Below are 20,487 nucleotides of genomic sequence, written 5' to 3'. Positions count from 1 at the left end.
ACTGGTAAATGTAGGTGAAGACTTTGCTCCAAAATGCTCTCTCCCACAGCACATACAGCTGACAGCTCTGAAGTGCACTTATCCATCACAACAAACCTGGCTCACAGCTGTTAGGTGTATAAGCTGGGACACACAAGTGGAAGTAAGTAGGTCATGTTTCATTGAGAAAGGTATAGACTATGTATAGTGTAAAAATATATTAGCAGTCAGGCCAGGCCATAAGTTGGAAGCACAGGAAGTGAGATGGAAGTGTGATGCTGCTAACAGCAACAACAATTCTTTTTCCATTTGTTAAAACCACACTACACACATTACTGGAAAGAATATATGCATGGAGAATTTGGTGCAACAAGAATTTATTGGGCAAAGTACTTCTAGAAATGCATCAGATGATGTAATGCTACGGCTAAATTTTGCAGATTAAACCTGTATGCAGTCATTGGCATTGTGAGTATGTCAGGAGTTTCATAGAGTTAGGCATAGACTTACTAAATCTCAGTGGGGTAAATGCTTACCATTGTAATTGTCTAAATGCCTTTAAAAATCTATTAGCTATCGCTTTGTGCTGAAATTGTAATTTAAATGTTTTAATTTTTTTTTTTTCCTTTTTTTTTTTTGAATTTTGTAGATCCTGCTGCTATGGAAAAGGGTATACAGGAGAATGTAGGAAAGCAATGCCTCTAAAGTGTTGGAAAAGAGTGTCCTGATTCTAAAGGTCATCTCGACATTCCTCAGTGCAGACTTGAAGAAGGCTTTATTGAGTTTTAAAATTATTTAGTGATACACTTTTTCATCATTCCAGCCTTTTCACATTTAGCTAACCAAACAGTGCAATTCTTAATTAAAACTGTTAATTAAATTCTTAATGAAAAATGTGACGTGGAAAAATGCTGGTGCTTCAGAAGTTTGTACAGTAATGTAGAAAAAAATAAGTATTTTGTAATCCCCTGCAGAATAGAAATTCTGTTTTTCAGCTCTAATCAATATTTGCATATTTTTAACATTCTTCTTACATTTATCTTAAGCAATTGTTACTTTTTTTTCCCCCAGATTAGGTAAATATTCAAAATCTAAATTTTTCAGCTTTCTTGAGCTGGATTTTGTACCATTTCTGGTATTTTCCCTTTGAAAAAAAAAATCTATAAAGTGTACTCAATTCTAGCAATTCTCATACGTGCAATACATGGGTTTAGTGGAGATTTATGGCAATGAAGGTGAAAGAAGAACCAAGTCCCAGTGTGAATCTTTGTAAAGGATGAAACATACTGAATTTGTAAAGCATGAAACATACTGAATTCTCCAGGTATGGAGTTAAACTGCAAACCCTACCTTACTGAATTCTTGAGTCAAGAATTTTAATGACACATATCATCTCTCCATCTTAGGGTAGAACAAGTTACTCTGGAGGGTTTATTCCTGTCTGTTTTCACGCATGGCAGAAGATTTTAAAGACTATGGAGGAAGCACATATCAGTAATTTAAGCTCCAAAGCTGTAAATAGATTAAGTCAGGTTAAATTAATCTAAACCCTTGGTCTTCAGCCCAGTATCTGCTATTGCTTTGTTTCAGAGAAAAACCTTAAAGTTTCAGTTTCTACTGAGTCTGTTGTTTATGTCATCCTATTGCAAATACTTTTTTTGGCAGAATGTCCGTAAAATCAAGTGTATGTGAATTGATCTCATTGGCTTGATCTGAGTGCTTTTTCTTTGCTTGATTTCAGAAGAAACATGTGCAGCAGTGGGTGCAATCTAAGGACTATGTAATATCACATTCTGGAAATGTTGCCATTTCACTAGTCTACATGGAAGGTGTTGAATGCATTGCTTCAGGTATGTCACTGGTGAAATACATGTTTCATAATTTACACTATGAGAATCATGAAAGCCTTATAAGTGGCTCTTAAAAATTGATGCTTGTAGGCAGAAATTACTCTGTGTTTTGCTGAATAATAAATTAGTCTTGTTTCAAACTTTCCACTGCTCACATTGGTCCTCTTTTCACGCACAAAGACAGTGGAACTGAATTCTACCAAAATGAGTAGGAGGCTACTCTTACTCCCTTGATTTCAAGGGGTTTACTCCTAATCTACATCATGACACATGAGAAGGAATCCAATTCCATAATGCACCTTTCTAGCAGACCTTTCATCTGCTAAATCTGACCTTTAGCTTCAGTTTTTCCACCCTCTAATATCTCTGTGTTGAATGACAGGTTTGTGATTAGGGGACAACCAAAATGTTCAGGGAAATATGAGTTGGCTCTAACCTTTTGTATTCTGGTACCAAGAGGTTTTTAGACCTTCAGACATCCTGTGACCCATCTTAGAGGAAAAATCCTATCTAAAATTTTTAATAAAGTTTGAATAAGCATTGAGTTGGGAAAAAAAAAAAAAAGAAAAGATCTTCAAATGCTTGGACCTTGGGAAATATTCCTCTCCCTAATTGTGATTCAGCAGTTCCTTCACTGTCAAATGCCAAAGCAGCAAAAGCATGTTCCGCTCAGTATGAAGTTAAAGGCACGTTTGCCTTTAGACCTGTGAATTTAATATACAAGTTTCTAAGTGAGCCCTACTCTTTCTGCCTTAACATCATTGATCTGAGTGAAAATTTTAAAGCTTTTGTTTTCCCTTTTTCCTTCCATACATTTTTCTGCTGGGAACGGGCACAGCTTGTATGTGAGGGACAAAAAAATCTTCTTTTGCTACCCTGAAATATGTTTTTTTTTAATAAAACAGTATCGAAAGATCAATGTCAGTAGCACTTAATCTCAAGATGATCAAGAATTCAAACAATTCATGGTACTTATTTGCATACATAACCGACAACATGTTATCTGTCCTAACAAAGGAAATGAAAGATTTGAACATTAATTTGTATTTTATTGAAAATGAAGTTGTCTGCAGTGCTTCCATTAATGCATAGAATAAGAACTGAGATTTTCTAGTCTTTTATTCACCTTTTTACTTTCTTTTTAATCAAACAATGTTGTGAAAATAAAGTAAGAACATCAGAAGCTGGTCTCCAGACACTTAAACTTTTGTTATCTCTTATTCACCTTGTTAGAGGCAGTGAGAAGTAAAGAGAAAGACACAGATTCCCTTTCTGAAGGAATACCCCTTTCTTGAAGCTGTTTTTCTGGCCATTTATCATCCTGGAGTAGTATCATCTGGTCAAAGAGGGAGAGACCTCCCAAAATATTCAGGAATAAAAGGTTACAGGAAAATCAGGTTCAAATACAGGCTCTGTTGCTGGTGAAAGAGATTTGACTTTTTATATTGCACATCTCAGGTAAGGAAAACATCAGGCTTTCAGAATCCTCTGGGCATCTAGGCTGAGAGAGAGAGAAAAAAAAAAACAACCAAAACCAAACTCAAACCAACCAGAAACTAACCACCACCAGCAAAACCCAACCAACCAAACAAAATAAACCCCAAATCCCCCCCCAAAACAGGCCTTGCTGATATAGGCTTCTCTACTCCTTTTCAGTGTCTTTCCCCCTATATTTTAAGAACATTTATGCGTTAACTCATTCCAGTTAAAATCAGGGTGCACTTCAAAGCTGCAAACGCTTTATAACCCCAACCAATTCCACACTTTCTTACCTCTATATAAAGAGATATATATTTTAAGAAACTCTGAAAAAAAACTGTTTCTCTGCTATTTTGAGTTCAAAAAATCTCACAGTAGCAGCCTCCTAAGGAGATGTTATGTGGTATTTACACTTAGTATTGATCAGTCATTGTCAGCATTGCCTGTATTACCCTGGAGTGTGGCCCCAGCCAAGCAACTTGAGACAAACAGGGCTGGGAACCTTCAAGCAAGGGGTTCCCGCAGTGCAGCCAAGAAACCTTTTAATGCGAGTTAGGAATGAAGAATGACTTCTAAGTACTTGCAGCAATTAAATAATTAGTTTTGTTCTTGACTGGCCCAAGCCACAGTAGTTGTGAGTTATTAACTCTGGTCATCTATCCCTTTCCCTTTCTTTTTGTCCTTGTTTGCTCCCTAATTTGCTAGGGGAAGCTGTTTTCACCTTGAATTGTGGCATGATGTGGTAGTTGGCAGTGCTTATCTCTACCTGGATTTCACCCTGGAAACATTCAGTGATTAGAGAAGTTATGTGTTATGTAGTGGTTTGTAGGGTGTGTTGGAGATAAGAATAAGTTGCTAACTGTCCACCAGATTAATAGCCTGAGCTCTTAGGAAAACAGATATTCTAGAAAATGCCAACTGATTTGCAGACAATCTTGATTCTGTGCTCTGTTTTAAAGTATTTAGGAAATTTACTAGCTACAATTAAATGAGAGAAAACAAAGCTCCTCTAGTTTACACGCAGAGAATGTTCTTACTCTGTCTTGAGGGCATACATGTATGTTGGGTTGCAGTAGCTGTGTCACACACATCCTGACATATGGTGATGTTTTCACCAAGGGTGACTGGATGTATCCTTGGGAAGCCCCTGCTGCTGAGGTTTGCCCCAGGGAGAGCTGTGAGCCCTGACCCTGCTTCAACAGCTCATCCCTGAGCCTTCCTGCTGGGATTTCTTTTATTTTTCCCTTCCAGAAAAGTTTTCTTGCCTGCCTGAGCTCTCTCTCTAGAAGCTTAACCTAGCTGCAGACAAAAATCCATTCAGATACTCAATAATACAGCACTGACCGCTTAGCAAACAGGCACACACTTGAATATATGCTTAGATGAGCCTGAAAACCCAGTTTTGCTGTATTTTTTAACTCTGTCCCAATAGTTAAGAGTGCAAAAGCCTAAGAAGATAGATCAGATAAAGAAGAGAATGCTGAAAGTGAACAGTTCAATAGAAAAAGAAATGCAAGTTGTTAGGGGAAGGGAAGGGGCTGATGCCGGTTTCCCCCAAAGGTCTCGCCTTTGGCGGCGTGGTGTCTCCATGGGCTATTTGTTGGGGTGGGCTGACTGATAAGAGCAGACACATGCTCTGCTCTTGCTGTAGGAAAAGCAAGGAATGGGAAAGGTTTGTCTCCTCTGATTACCCGGGAAACCGTATCTGGTAATGTTCATTTTCAGAGCAGACTGCTCCCTGCAAGTTTAGAAATAATCCACAGAGAGGTAAAGGATATTAACTGCGGGCAACGGGCGTTTTCCCTGCCCATATTTCTGTTCCATAAAGCAGAACAGTTTCAATAACAGAGGAGTGAGATTACTAACAGCACCTTCATATACCTCTTAAATTGTTTATTAGGATGTGCTCTGGGAAGGAGGCATTTGAATCTTCTTAGGCAAAAGCTGTTGTAAATACCGAGAAGTTTTGTAAATGGGAGACATAAACGTGGCTATTGTTTAAACAGAAACAGCCACTTTCTTTTATATTTCTGTGCTCAGAAATGCCTGGTTCCTGCTAGAAAACCCTCAGGCTGCAGTAGGGGTAGGGCAGGGTCAGGCCTCCCTCTCTCAGCTCCTCATGTTGATCACAGAATGGTTTGGGTTGAAGGGACCTTCAAGATCATCCAGTTCCAACTCCCCTGCCACGGGCAGGTAAACCTTCCACTGACCAGGTTGTACTGGAAGCTGTTCTAAGGTCTCTGTGGAGGCTTCTCTTCTCCAGGCTGAGCAACCCCAACCTACTAAAACTAGAATGATGATTTTTACAGCATTCCGTCAGCAAATAGGCGTGTCAGAATGCTTTTTGTTTAGTAATTTTAATTTATAAAAGTGAGAAAATGACATTTCCAAGTACCAGTTAACCTAAGAACAGTATGTAGACATATGAGTCTCAGAGGCTATGCTGTCTCTCTCAGCATGCTTTGAGACACATCAAAACCCATCTATATAAAGGGTAGTTTTGTCTATCTCAGGCCTTTCACTTTATTGTGTGGGAAGTTTATTTGACTTTTCTGTTAGTGTTATTTGCTTAGGACATTGTCAAGGTTTCCTTTGCTCTAGTTATTTCTAATTCTTAGTGATGACCGAGGTCTAAGACAGCAGAAATAAACTTACACTTCCCAACTTCTGCAGTTCTTCTCTAGGCAAGGCTGGGCTTTGCAGATGAGATGCTATAATAAAGAAGGTTCTTGCGGAATGTCTGCTCCCCTGGCCTGGACTTCTGTCACAGGGTGGGCATCATCCCTTGCAGTTCCCTTCAGCTGCCTAAAACAGTTTGTGAGCTGCAGTTGAGGGTGAGCTATGTTTCAGGCATTTTCTTCTAGGTTTTAAGAAACCTGGGGCTATCTGGGGATGTTGCAGCAGAGGGCTGAGGGGATGGCAGCAGCCACTGCACCTACTGGGCAGCTGCTGAGCCCTGCAGGACCCCATTGCTTTGCTATTTCCCGTCTTTCAAAGATGTGTGATTCACTATTTGTTTCCTGTGGCTGTGTGCATTGGAAAGGTGGCCCGTGCTGTTTGTGCAAGCCACCACTGTGATGTGCTACTGGTTCATGTTTGCACGCGTGTGTGTTATTCATGGGACATCAGAGAGAAATCACTCCTTGTGCAGGCAGCCCTGACGCACTTTTCAAAGACTTCAGCAACAAGGTCTGAGATGTGAATTCAGGAACGAGGGGCTGCGTGCACTTCAGGAAGAAATAAAAACCTGTTTCTGCTGTAACAAGCCATGGCAGCAACCCAGCCCAAGGAGCACTGCGCATGGAGCCATACTGGCATAAATTCTACTTCCCAGCTCTTACCTGCAGCTCAAGGTATATGCCTAGGCAGTGGCTCCAGAGTGCATTAACAGATAAAAGAGAAGTTTTATTTCTGTTTCAAGAAAGGGAAAAAAAAAATCCTAACAACAAAACCTTCCACAGCTTGCTCTCTTGTAGACAAAACTTTCTTAAGTGATGTTGAAATGCTTAGGGTTCTTGAACCTTCATTTTTTTCTTTGCTTTCAAAAGATAATGGTGGTAGTAAGAAGGCACCTAACAGTGTAATTGCACATAGATGTGTTTTATAACCATTTGAAGCAGCAGGTTGAGATCTCTGTGGGAGAAGGGAGGATTAACCAACTCCATGGGAAAAGACCCCTGCTTTATCTCACAAAGTTAGTGCAGCTGTCAATGAAGGGCAAAAGGGAAGTTCAACCCTATTTAAAGTTAGGACAGTGAGTGGAAGGTGGGGATCTTGTTTCTTAAGTACTTGATTGTTTTCATTTGTAGTTTGAGGTGCCCGTGAAAGGAAGGTGGTTTTGGCTTGTCTGTTGAGAAGGACAGTGGTGGGTGAGTAGTTTGTCTAGGGTTTTGTTTGACTTTGGGGGGGGGGGGGGGTGGGGGTGTGTGTGTGTGCTGTTTTAGGCACACTTTCAACTTTGGATTAGTAAACTTGTTTGTTAAATTGGAGGCTGGATGACGTTTTGTATTCCTGCCTGTTTTTCATGTGCTGCTCTCAAAGTGATTAGGTAACAATTCTGATTCCCCAGAGGTTAAAAGCTCTGACATTCTCCTCTATAAGGTAATAAGAGAAAGTGTAGCCACAGGAAGCAGCGTCCTGGTTATTGTCTTTTGGGATTAATGATCCTGATGACAATAACTGGAAAAGCAAGGCAGGTAGGAAATAGAATTGCACAAGTAATGAAGCCTTGGGTTACCTTATTCCCTGAATACATATCTTTGCAGGAGCAGCCTTCTTGGATGTCATTCCCTAATAGTCTCACTATATATACAATATGTATCCAGTACCATATTCACCAACACAGAATGATGAAATTATGTAAATTCTGCAGTGCTTTGTACCCTTTACATGTTTAAGCAAACTGGAGTAAATTGTTCTTTGACTTTTGAGACTAATTGATACTACCTGACCCAGATGATACAAGCATACGCAACTATGGGAGGCACCTGAAAAAATGGGATGCTCACTGAAGAGTGTTAGCTTTGAATTACAACAGCCTGAAAATAATTTTGTATGTATTTGTGTCTTGGATGTACATTTATAAAGGGGTGCTGCAAATCTTGAGGATTTGCTTGTATTTAGCAGCCACTTGTTTTCTGCCTTGCGCTGCTCAGTGTAAGAGAGGGAGCTATGGTACTTTCAGGTTTATTTATTTTGCCATGAGAACTTGCATCCTTGCTTTCTGATGTAATTTCTTTCCCTGTGGTGTCTGGGCATGAGTGGCATTGTGATACAAGCTATTAGAAGGGATTTTACCCTTCTATCTAGAAAAGCTCAGAGGTTCTTCTGATCTTTTAATGTAGTGATGATCCAAGAAGACATGTCCCTCTTGCTCTGAAATGGTGAGCTTGTTTTGAAACCTCTGGTGAGTAAAATTGTTGCTAACAGAGCTGAGCCTGTAGCTGTTCACCTAGAGCATTCAGCTAGATGGTGTCCATCATGACAGCTCATGGAGGATAGGTCGTTTGAGGCTGCCAGAAGCTGTCCCAGCATGGGGTTTGTACATAAGGACTGAAAAGCCTTCCTGCCTCCTCAAGTAAGCTTCTGTCTGTTCACTCCAAACATAGTCTAATTTGCTCAGAAGTCTGTGAAATACTCTGCCCTTTTTATGCCACTAAATCGAGTTACAATTTGCAAAGAAACCTGATGGCAGCTGAATTTTATCTTGTTTTATATTTGATTTCATCTTAACATTCTAGTTGCTACACCATTCATTTTTGAAAGAACCATCAAATACTTCTTGCAAATAATTCAATAGAGCATAGCCACATGTGAAAAAATCTCAGTAGACATATTTAACCTTGTGAATCAGTTTCATTTCCTATGTTTAGTGCTTTATGAAAATTCATGTTTTATCTGCATCTTGCAAATTCTTTATTGTATTGAGGTTTTTCATTGAAAAAGTTAAAAAACTTGGATGTTATTCTAATGACTTCTGCTCCTGAATGCTGATCAGCTCAGCATTAATGGGCAGACATTCCTTGTAGCTGCTGTTTAACTTGAATGCTGTCAAAATAATAGTGTTTGCTACTCATGCACCTCCAATTTACTCTTGTTAATGGTGCTTTAGTTTCTGAAATCATCCTTCAAAGATGATTTTAAGTGACATCTGTGTAGGCCTAAAGACTGGAATTGCCTTCTAAGTCATATCCATTTGTGCCCAGGGATTTAATTAAACTATTTTGAAATACAAAAAGAGGAAAAAAAAAAAGCTTTGGAGTATTTAGGAACGAGAATTTTCCCCACCCCCATTCAGCAGCCATGCTCAGAGAGACAGGGGACTGTTCATAAATATGCTCTAATTGCCTTAATGAAGTATGTAATCACATGATATTGGAAAAATAGGATGGAGGTGATATTTAATGGGATGAAAGAATCTCTGCTAGTGCTAATTACAAGCTGCAGTTTTAAGGCTCTCATCTGCCTTGAAACTTCTGAATTTTGGATGCAAGACATTTTATACCTCTGGGTTTTACTTTTTATTAAAACACACAAGCATCTTAGCAGGGTTTGCCCCATTTAAACAATATAAAACTCCATTGACAAAGCAGATGATTTAGAGCTAAAGAAAAACGAGAGAAGTGTAGACATGGTTAGGAGTTTAAAGTAGCCCAGGCCTTTGCTGTCCTCTAAATTCAGGTAAAGCATTGAACAGAGGGGGTCTTTGCTGCTGAAAAACTAAAAAGAACTGAAGATGCAGGACTAGGGTCTCTGTTAATACCTGTATCTTTAACTCTGTAAGGGTAGTAAACTGTTGAATTTGTGTGACTGTATAAACTACTTTCTTCAAATGATAAATCTCAGACTGAATCCTTTCTTCTGGTTTATCTTGAATTGATGAGAATTTGCATGTTTAATGGGGGGAAAAGTTCTTAGCTATTGTTGCTAAGGGAATGGCCACCTGTATTCCCTTGGTGAGAACAACTGTCTCTGCATCTAAGCAACGGAAATCTGGGAGCAACTATCAGTAGTGGCAAGGTTGCATGTGGTAGGAGACCGCTGTAGGATTAACAACAACGTTTGCTTGAAAGGAGTTTGCCTGTTGCAATATGTTGAGGTGGAGAGGTGCATTTTCCTAGCAGTGGTCTGAGCAGGCTTTGTATCTTGCTTTCTAATTATTCTTTTTGAAGTCACAGACGCTGTAGATCAGTGTTCACCTGTAAAGCGTAAAGCATGTCTTTTTTTTCTTTATTGCCTTTGAATCACAGTATGCAGTATGAGGCAGCCCAAAGTCAACTGTAGTGCTCTCCTGCTTATTTTATAGCTCCTGTCATGTTGGTTTGGAAATACATTAGGGTTTCAGTTGTAATGTCCACCTTGTGTTCACCTCTGATCTTTTCTGTTGCAAACCCGTCATTTGCTCTGACCCAGTGTATCAATCACTCAACCTAGAGGAAGTTGCATGTTTTGATTTAGTGACTCTGGCCAGAGTAAATTTAGTGCCATCTGCCATGATAGAACTTGTATAATTGTTTAATATCTTAGTTTATTCTTTGCTTTGTCCCACTGTGTGACTCTGAATAAGTTAATACTCAGCAGCATTGCATTCCTAATGATGTAGGTCTCTTAATGTATTAATAATGATGTAATACCTATTTCAGTCATGCCCTCTGTTTTGTACTGTAGGAGTATCTGTACAGCTCATTACTGTGTTTTATCCTCAATCTAGCATGTTGTGTTTTTGTTTTTGTTAGAAGTGATTCCCAGGAATCTACCATATATACATTCAGCTGCTCTGATACAAGTTTTATTCTAGGAGTTATTCTGGAGTAGCTAAATCAAAGAAACTACCCAGTTGTGTGCAAACTGCAAGTCTGGCATAAAGGCTGGGGGTACAATTGCTTCTTGTAGTCTGAATGAAGACTGCTGTTTGGTTTTAGAAATGTGGACTGTACTAGGTTGCTAAATGAGGCTGTGGAGTTAACACTGAGCAAAAGCTAACATCTGATGACAGCATGCAGGTAGAGGTACAGCTCAAATGGACTGTGGGTCTATACAAGAGACTTTTCCTGGTGATGTTTTTATGGATCAAGAAGGCCCATAAAATGTAGTTCTTCGTTAGTTTTTAACAAGTGTATTCAACAAGTTTGCCAAGTCTTTTATCTTAACAGCTATATGATACATTCATAGGGTGATGATAGGTAAGCAAACAAGGAATGCTGACCTGGAGATCTGGATTTTAATCAGTGACTGGGGTTTTTGTGTTGGTGACCATTACATTATGAAAAAAATAACAACAACAGTAAAAATAAATAAATAAACAAACAAATAAAAAACAAACCACAAAACCAAAACCAAGCCAGCAAACCTTAAACAACCCAAAAAAGCCCACATCCCCTAAACCTTTCCTTCAGCCTCCCTTTCCTTAAGGAAGGATCTCATTGTGTATCCCTCTCTGTGTCATAGCATCCACTAGTGGTTGTAGCATGTAAAAATATTTTTCTCTGCTCTTTGAAAAAAAAAAAGTATGAAGGAAAGAGGCAAAACAGTTTTGTTTGTAGTCTCATCACATTTCCAAGGTGATATCTGTACTCCTTTTTTCCTCTGATGGTCCTGTGTAGTAAAACTTTCATGATTGTGTTTTTCAGACACTAACTATTAGTTTAACAGGAGTCCTCACAGGGTACTCTATTCCTGAAATACATATATCGTTACCCTTATCTATATAACAACATTAATTTTTAAAAACTTTGGATGTTCATCTTATCTGAGAGCTGACTGAAGTAGAAGAATAAAAGATTCAAGCTTAAGATACAGAACACTTTTTGTAGAACATGGCACAAAGAAGGATATTAACGTTTGAAGTGATTTTAGCTTTCCTGCACTCTTTGTGGGTCTTTAGCATTCTCTACTCTCTCTAATCTCCACTGTATCGTTCAGTTCTTTTAACCTTCATTCTTTGTGCTGCACTTTGAGCATCAAAAAGCCCATTCGATATCCAGAAAAACCTTCCCTCAGACGTTTGCGCTTCAACAGAATAGTTTTGAAACATAGATAGAGACAAGAATAAAGGAGTGCAAACAGTGTAAAGAAAGTCATGAGTGTGGAGGGAAGAAAGGGGCTTTAATGAGAAAGACGGTGAAGGTATAGTGACTGCATTGTAAGGAAAAGATAAAAGTCCATGTAACACTGAAATAACACTGTGTTTGTTATTCTAAGAACTTCGTGCAGCATCTAATGGCAAGCTGTGGTCCTGAAGCTCTTCTACACTCACCTAAATGGTTTCAATTCTATCTCAACTCTCACCCTAACAAGCAGAAATTTAGCTCAGGCTTGAGCAAAACTATGGACAGTGTGAACACTGCTTTCTGTCAGCTGATCTGAGGCCAAGTTAAACTGCATCTAAACTTGACCACAGCTGTGGTCCTTGCCAGAGCTTTGCTCTGGAATGATGGCCAGTAACTCAAGTCACCTTTGAGTTCCCTTGGTCTGGTTACTCTCTAACTTATATTGGTGTAGGTTTGCATCTTTTGTCTTATATACACCTCCTTGTAACTAAGTCTCCCAGCATTAGGGGAGCAGCTAGTCTTAACTCTGAATACTTGTGGTTTCTGTGGTTCCTGATGTAGACCCGTGCTGCTATGCTCTAGACATTTTGCCTTAAAATACCATCCTAAACCAGCTTTGTCCTCTTTGAGATGCTAGCATTTTGATAATGGTATGCAACACAGATGTGAAAATCTGACTACAAGTGCTGTGTGAGATGTGTGGCTGAGCGAGTCATACAACTCCAGACCAGGGTAATGGCTGTGTGAGTTTTGCCTCACAATTGAGTGTTCAAACGTAAGCACTTTTGTTAGTTTAATAACTGCACCATAGTGGGTAGTCTCACTATTTATATCTTTAAGAGACAAGACATGTCTCTTGAAAATAGATCTTTTTATAAAAGACTGGCATGAAATTAACAGCTTGGGAAACTTTTAAGGACCTAATTATGGTCCACAGAAAAGGTGTAGCATCTGAATTGTAAAGATGATCATGCTAGTGCCACAAGAAGAAAATACGAATTAACTGAGGGCACTATAGTTTTTAATTGTACTTTTTATCACCCAGAAGAGTCATTAAAGAAGCCTGACAAAAGTCATAAAAACTGTAAAAACCATTCCAGGAGATTTCACTTTTTAAAATTGAAAAAGGGAGCAAGACATGGGGAGAAAAAAGCTAGTGAAGCTTTCTTTTTGTGTGAGCTTGCTCTCTGCAGGTGAATGTTTGACTGGGTTCATTTCACTTTTAATTCTTAATCTATATTCAAGCCAAAGTGTAATATCAAGTGGAAGAGAGAGGAGAAATGGAAGAGATGTCTTCTGAAAAAAATGCCACTACATATGGTGGGGTTTTTTTCCCCTCCCATGGAGTGAGAATTTGTTTAGAAGTGCCTTTTGTTTATAGACCTTTGTATTAAATTTGATGCTGAATTTTTCCTTGCCAGGAAAAATGATGATGTATTGTAATAACACACACATAAAAAGAAATAGCGCAGAAAGCAAAAAGAGCAGAAGAACTTTTCCTCCTCCAGGAACAAAGAACGAACCTAAATTAAGAAACTACTAAAAAAAGGGCCAGTCAGTTGATTCTCAGTCAGGGTGTTCCCTTGAGAGGGATTTCTTGGAGCAGGAAGGTTAGAACACCAGATGCAGAATGCAAGGGAGTCTCAGCAGGGGAGACAAACATTGCTTCAGAAGGTGTTTGGTCATGGTGGCCGCTTGTCTAGCAGGAAATGCTGAGTGCCTTCAACTCCTGGTGTTTTCAGTGGCAGCTAAAGGTACTTGGTGAGGCTTTCCAAAAATGCTAAGCACCATTCAAGGTAAACAGCATGCTTTTAATAGGCTTGGGATTAGACTGAACACATTAGATGAGATGGTAAGAGTCTTTACTTTGAAAAGGTCATATATGGAGTCAAGTGCTTTTTAATGTGTGACGCTTGGTGGTGTGTGCATGTTTGAACATGTTAATGTCAGGCCCTAAGAGAACACCACGTGCTCTTTCCAAGTGTAGCAAATAGATTGTTCTTGATTGTGTATCATTCTTCTGTTGTATATAGACATATTATTGGAAGTGAGTGATGTAGATGTTGTAATGGAATTATGCTCAATGATATCCTCAGGAGGTTTGAGTACAGTACAGTAGGAATATCATTTGGAGTGAAAATATCCTATGAAGTCATCCAGCAGCTGCATCTTTTGTAAGCACTGCTGTAACGGGCAAGAATTTTGTAGAAAATAATTAAATTATCCAGGGCTTTTCAAAATTTATCAGGGCTAGAAGTCAATCAAATGCAGGTTCTCTGATTTCATGAATTTTTAGTTAACTTACTAACAGTGGCTGGCAGTAGTTAGGATTGAGGGTGGTGGAGTTTTGTATTTTTAAATATAATGGTAAGGATTTTGTGCAAATATTTTGCACAGTGCAAATAAATTTTGCAAAATTATCTAGCAAAAGACAAGCATGTAAATACTCATTCAGCAAAACAAGAAAGACTTTGGTTCTGCCACTTATGTTGATGCTTCAAGAGATTATCAACTTGAATATTAATGCACTGAAAAGCTCTAAGTGTTTTTTGGATATTAACAAAACTTTGTAAGAAACAGGGTACTGTGTATATGTTAATAAGAGTAAGGAATAAGTGAAAATTCCTGTAATGCTCTTACCTGATGATCATCAAAATATGAGCCTTGAGGAGAGATTATACTGCTGAAACCTTCAACCTGTTCTATGAACAAGGATGATCATGCTGCTTTCTAGCTTCTAAAGCTCACAATTCATCCACATTTCTGGTTTTGTTCACAGAACAAAAAGGAAATTGGAAGTTCATCCATAAAGGGCTGGGGTTTCTGTCCATGAGCAGCCCTGTTTTGATTGACTGCAGTGAGATTTCTCTTACTACCAGGAGCAGCTTCGTGTGTGCAAAGGAAATGATTCAAGAAGAAAGTTATTCTTTGCATATTTGACTATGTGCTGTGTTGCAGTACTTTCTTCTGTCAACAGCTGGTGAAAGTTCTTCAGAAAGGACTATTTTAAAACAGTATCCATTGGTACCATTTCAGCATGTTAACTCTAGTGGAGGCAAATATAAAGATACTTGGGGGAGTATGGATTGGGCCTTTCCCTTGCTTTATGAGCTTCCAGAAGGTAATGTCCAGCACTTAAATATGAGAAATTAAAAGATACAGTCCTTCAATTCTAATTTATACCAATATTTGAATAACAGCCATGGTATGCTATGTAGTGTTTTTACATTTTTATTTATAGTGATGGAGATCCCACAGGATTTTCTAGAAATTTTTTTGAACATTGATTCTCTATAACTAATATTAGCAGCTCATAGACAGTCCCAAATGTGCATTATAACTATTTTCAGGATGCTGCTTTTACTGCCCAACAAGTCCTCCTTCCTTTCTATGTTTAGTATTCCAGTGTGCCTGAAACAAAGCTAGCTGGTAGCAAACAGCAGCAAAAGTTTGTTCTTTCTGTTAAGAAAATACAAAGGACCATGTACTTCAATGGAAACATCCCTACTTCACAGTCTGGTAATATGTAGAAAGGTATTCGAAACTATAGCTCAAGACAGAGTAGCATGATTTTGCTCTACATGCAATACCTCTCGAGTGTCAGAAAGTGGAATTAAGACATGCTTCCGTTGTGGGGTGTCAAATATGCAAAATAACTATGTTTTGAAGCAAAATAATGATGAAACAAATTCATTTATTGCCACATAAAATCTTAGCTGTCTAAGCTGTCTATAGTAGAATGGTTGCTGTTGGTTTATAACCTTATATACATACACCTATCTGATATTCAGATCTGAGTTCTAGAAAATAATATTCAAAGTAGGCAAGAAGCCAGCAAACTCCAGTCCAGAGTATTAATTAAGCATATGTTAAAAGTAGAACATACTAAGAGTAGGTCAAGAAGTAAATCTTACTTATGGTCTACAAGATGCTAATTATTTTCCCTCCTCCCTGCCACAGTGTCTGTAAGCCCCTCAAAACAGATACCTAAGATACTCTGTGGCTTCTAGTACAACTTCTTGAAGTATCTAGGAGGAGTTTCTAAAATGAAGCCTGTGGGGCTGTTTGTGACTAACAGCACTTTTGTAGGTTGCTAACAAAGGAATCTCTCGTGTTCTGTAGTTGAATACAAAGGTATTATGCTACAGATGAGTTGTATCTACCCAGTCAGTGTAGTCCTCAGTGAAGAAAATCAAATACATTTATTGTGAACCTGAAGCTGTCAGGGAAGTGGGTGTTCTTTAAAGTGATGAGAGACTTCCTGTTCTGCACTTTGCACTTACACTATGTACTTGCACTGTTTCTTAAGAAGACATTTCCCTAATACTGAAAAATGCCCTACATATAAGGATCTTCGTTATTATCACAGGCCTTGAAGTCCCTTCTACTTTTGATTAAACAGAAAGAAAAAAGCATTGCATGATTGGTGTCAGAAGTACAGATAATTTTAGAATGTTTTAGAATAATGTCAGTATTCGCAGCATGACAGCGTGTTTTATCAGACTTTTCCAAGTTGGTTTTGAGGGTGGATCCCCCTGTTCTAGAGAAGCATTACATTTTTACACAATCAGCTTAAATATTTTTGATGTTTTAGTTAGGAATGTAGGATACTGTCTTTGCACGTTTAATAAGACTGCAGATCTGTATCAAGACGCTATATTCAGATATTTGCATTTCCTAGGGAGCATTTAAAAAAAGATAGTGGCTTTGTCAATAACTTGACTAGATGCGTCGTACTTGTGTAAAGTCTGTTTTCAGCAACTATGCACTTGCTGAGGTGGGTGTATTTAGCTGATGGTAGACTGTTTGTTCTTCAGGGTTTTTTCTTCCCACCCCCATTGTTGTGTAGGCTCTTGGTACAAGATTGAACACGACTGTTTTATAGTGGTTTAACAAGTTACTACTTGCCAGCTGAGCTTCTATGAGCTTCACTGATTTTGCAAGTGCTGCAAGCGCTACCTCACTGAGCAATAAAATGCATTCACCTAAGCCATCTATGGCAATGCCACTGTGGATGTAGTTCACCTCGCCATTGCAATGGGCAAGTACTGGCCCTGTGGTTAGTAAAGGCAGCTCAGGAAGCAGAGAATTGTGTTGAATCCTGGGCCTTTGCCTTGACTTTGATAGACTGTAGTTGCTTGAATTTTGGAGGAAAAAAATAGTTTTCCCTTTATAAATTAGCATTTTTCTCTTTAAATTCTGAAACTGGAGTGATGACAAATCCAGATGCTGTTGCCATAAGAATGTAGGCAGCTTGCATCTGGGCTCTGACACCAACAACTCTGTTCCATATGGCCCAGTTTTAACACCAGAGAATTTTAACAAGTGAAAAGGACAAACAATCCATCAAGCCTAAGTACTGTTCATTTCTTATTTTTTAAGGAAAACAATTTGTACAGCATTAAGACACATTGTTATTCATGGTAATTTCTTCTTGAGGAGCATTTTCCTCTAGCCTGACTTAGAGAGGAAACTCGGGTTTAATTTGACTTTGCAAAACATTCAAAGTTTTACTGGGATAGCAAGTTTGAATGTATGTTGAAAAGACTTCTCTATTTTGTGATAGATTACACAAATTAACATCACAGTTGAATGCTAACTACTTGTGCTATTGCAACTTCAACACTGCAGCAGGGATGCTCACAGAGGCTAAATGCCATGGTAAGAAGCTTCCTGCTAGCACTGCCTAAGCAGTTATACACCTTACCCTGGGTGTGAAAGTCAGATGGGGTTGTGATTTGTTGTAACTTCATCAACTCTGTTTCAGTAGGGGATTTCCAGTCAAGTGGAAAAATTCCTCCCCATCTGAGTTCAACAGATTCTTCTTTCTTTGCATCCAAAACATCATTAGTTACAGAAGACCTAATGCATCCCTTTTGTTAAGAGTTGATACATGAATATAGGTGATACAAAAAGTGAATTTTTCTAGTTTCAATGTCTTCCTCTTCCTGTGTTGGTCTCTTCTTATTTTACAGTTGTGACATTAGCCTTTCGAAGTTCCTTTTGGTCAAACCCCACTATTCTCAGACTGGTTTTATAGCTGGGCACTTTATGGGTGATAAGTCAATGAAATGGCAGATAGTCTGAGCAAAATAATATTTGTAGGCAGTAGTTGCATTACTCCTCTCTGTACGAAAATATTTGCAGAATGAGTTTCGGAGACAGTGTAGTGAGGCTCCTGTTGTTTTGAGTTCCTGGTGAGCAGGGGAGGAGCTGTTTTTAAGCATCAAAGACTCTAATGAAAATTGCATTTTCTTTCTCTTGCTTGATCTGCAAAAAATCTGGGGTAGTAATGCATTTGAAACAGCAAATCTGTCCAGAGGCTATATGGTCTATATCCTATCTTGCAAGGGTAAAATGATTTTGAACAAGAGCGTGACAGTTTTAGCTGGTTGATGCTTAGCACAGTTCCAGTGCTGTACTTAGAAAAAATATTTGGTACTGTAGGTAGGAGACTTCCCTCCATACTCTATTTGAGGGAACTACATGGAGCCAGAAAGAGGTGGAAATGTATATGACCACGTACTTTGTACCTATGAGCTGCCATGAGAGTTTCACTACAGTGAAATAGAAATGATTTCTAATAATTTAAGTGGTACGAGCTTTAGGCTGGAGATTCATATGACTGCAACTAGATCCTGACAGCAGCATGCATGGATAACTGTGTTCTGGGATACTTGTTCATATTGAACAAGGTTGATGACCTTCCTATACCGTATTGGCAATTTGGGATTCTTTCCACATACCTTTGCACACAAGCTTCTGAGACACTTGGAAATTGAAAGGTGACAAAGGGGTAGTTCATAAACTGCCAAAATACACACCAGCACCATTTCAAATCAGGAAGTAATGTACAGTGTTGTCAGGAGAAGTACAATTGCAGGGTGAGTGCATGGGCAGTGTATGGAGGACAGATGAGGGAGGTATGTACCGAGTTACGTACCAGGCTTGGAACTACTGGGCTCTGGTCTCTGTTGCAGAGTCAAAGACCTCCTTTGAAATTACAAAGAAGGAGTATTTAAAGGAGGGAGAAATGGGGTATCTAGCTGCAGTACCTACTGCTGAAAGCAGTTCTACATTTTTGGGAATCTGCAAAAAGAAATTAAAAAAAAGAAATTGTAATCTGTAAATCTGTACATAGAGATAAAAGCTGGTGGAAAAAAAAAACTATTTTTGTTTTACTTGAAGTATATGCAGTATAAAGCATTATAAATACCAGGCTTGGAATGAAGTAACAGCAGGAATAGAAAACACTGAAAACCAGTGTATGGCTTGAGTAAGATTACATTTTGCATTTCTACAGCATTCTAGCAGGAGTTGCTCTGGGGATTAAACTAAACCTCACTGATGGAGGGAACTTGCCTTGCTTTGTCCCCAAAGATTTTAAGTTTCTAATACGACCTGTTGGGTTTGTATCCTCAGCCTTCCTTCAAGAGCTAATATGTAACAACTAGATCACACGAAGGAGAAATAGATAAATAAAATCTGGAGATTATAATTTTTATATCCCATTATAATAAACACAACAAATGTAAAGTGAAACATCTGGTAAAGCTATTGAGAGACCAGAATTTGCTGCAAGTAAAACATGACAAGTCATTTGCTCTCACCTGCTCCAAGAGAAGTGTTCCTCTCTAAAAAGAGACAAAAACTAACAAACCTAAACAAAAACACTCAACTGAAGCAAAACCTGCAAACTCCATGAAAACCCCAAACTTAACACTATGAAAATACTTGTCTTTTAGAACCTTTCTTAAGCCAAAAGAACAAATTAATTCTAGACGTTTTGAAGCAATGTAGATTATGAAATGTAAGAAGTCCTGTAATTTCTTTATCCATGCGAACTGTCATTGCTTTGATGATTGCTCTTCTAACTGATTTTGGGGTGTTATTAAAGAAGCAGATACTCTTTTGCACATTTCCTGTACCCGTGTAGTTCTCTACTGGTATGTTAACTAAACTAATAATGACACATGCTGTATGATGCAAATATCTACTAAATTGACAGATGGAAGGAAATAATTTGAAGTTCTTAAATTAACTATCCTCTTTTCGACATCAATGCCACAAAGAAAACATTATTCTACAAGAGAATATATTTTCTGTAATTTATAATAACAGAGTAATGATGTGGTAAGGATGCAATTAGATCTAATTTGCTTGTTTAAGTGAGCTGGATGAAAAAAGATCAATATTCAGTCTACACCTAGTGTGAAAAACAATTCGTTTAATTGATAAAAAACCTTCTGCTTCAGCTAATTACATAAAAATGACCTAATACTCATGTAAATTAGGAATATTTATGGTACATGAGTATTTTAATTACATAAATCATCTTTACCTGTTAACTGGTATTCCCTTTGCAAAGTCAGGGATTTCATTTTCAGGAAAATTTAATTTATACTTGTTTTTTAAAAGTTCTGTATTGCTTTTAAATTACAAAGTAAGCCATTTCTCTCAGGGTGTCTATCTAGACTGAGATACTGTGGAAACAAACATCAAAACTTACTGTACTGACTGTTTAACTAACCATTATCCAACAAAGAGGACAAGCAAATCTGATATCAGTGTGATGCTTGGTGGGTACAGACACAAAGGCCAGATGCTACACAGGTAATTTCTCCCTGTTG

This window comes from Pezoporus occidentalis, unplaced genomic scaffold, assembly GCF_034315485.1.
Source record: "Pezoporus occidentalis ecotype Australia unplaced genomic scaffold, CSIRO_AGI_Poc_V1 ctg35, whole genome shotgun sequence".
NCBI classification, from domain to species: domain Eukaryota; kingdom Metazoa; phylum Chordata; class Aves; order Psittaciformes; family Psittacidae; genus Pezoporus; species Pezoporus occidentalis.
The sequence above is the reverse complement of the archived record's forward strand: the minus strand, read 5'-3'. Positions refer to the sequence as shown.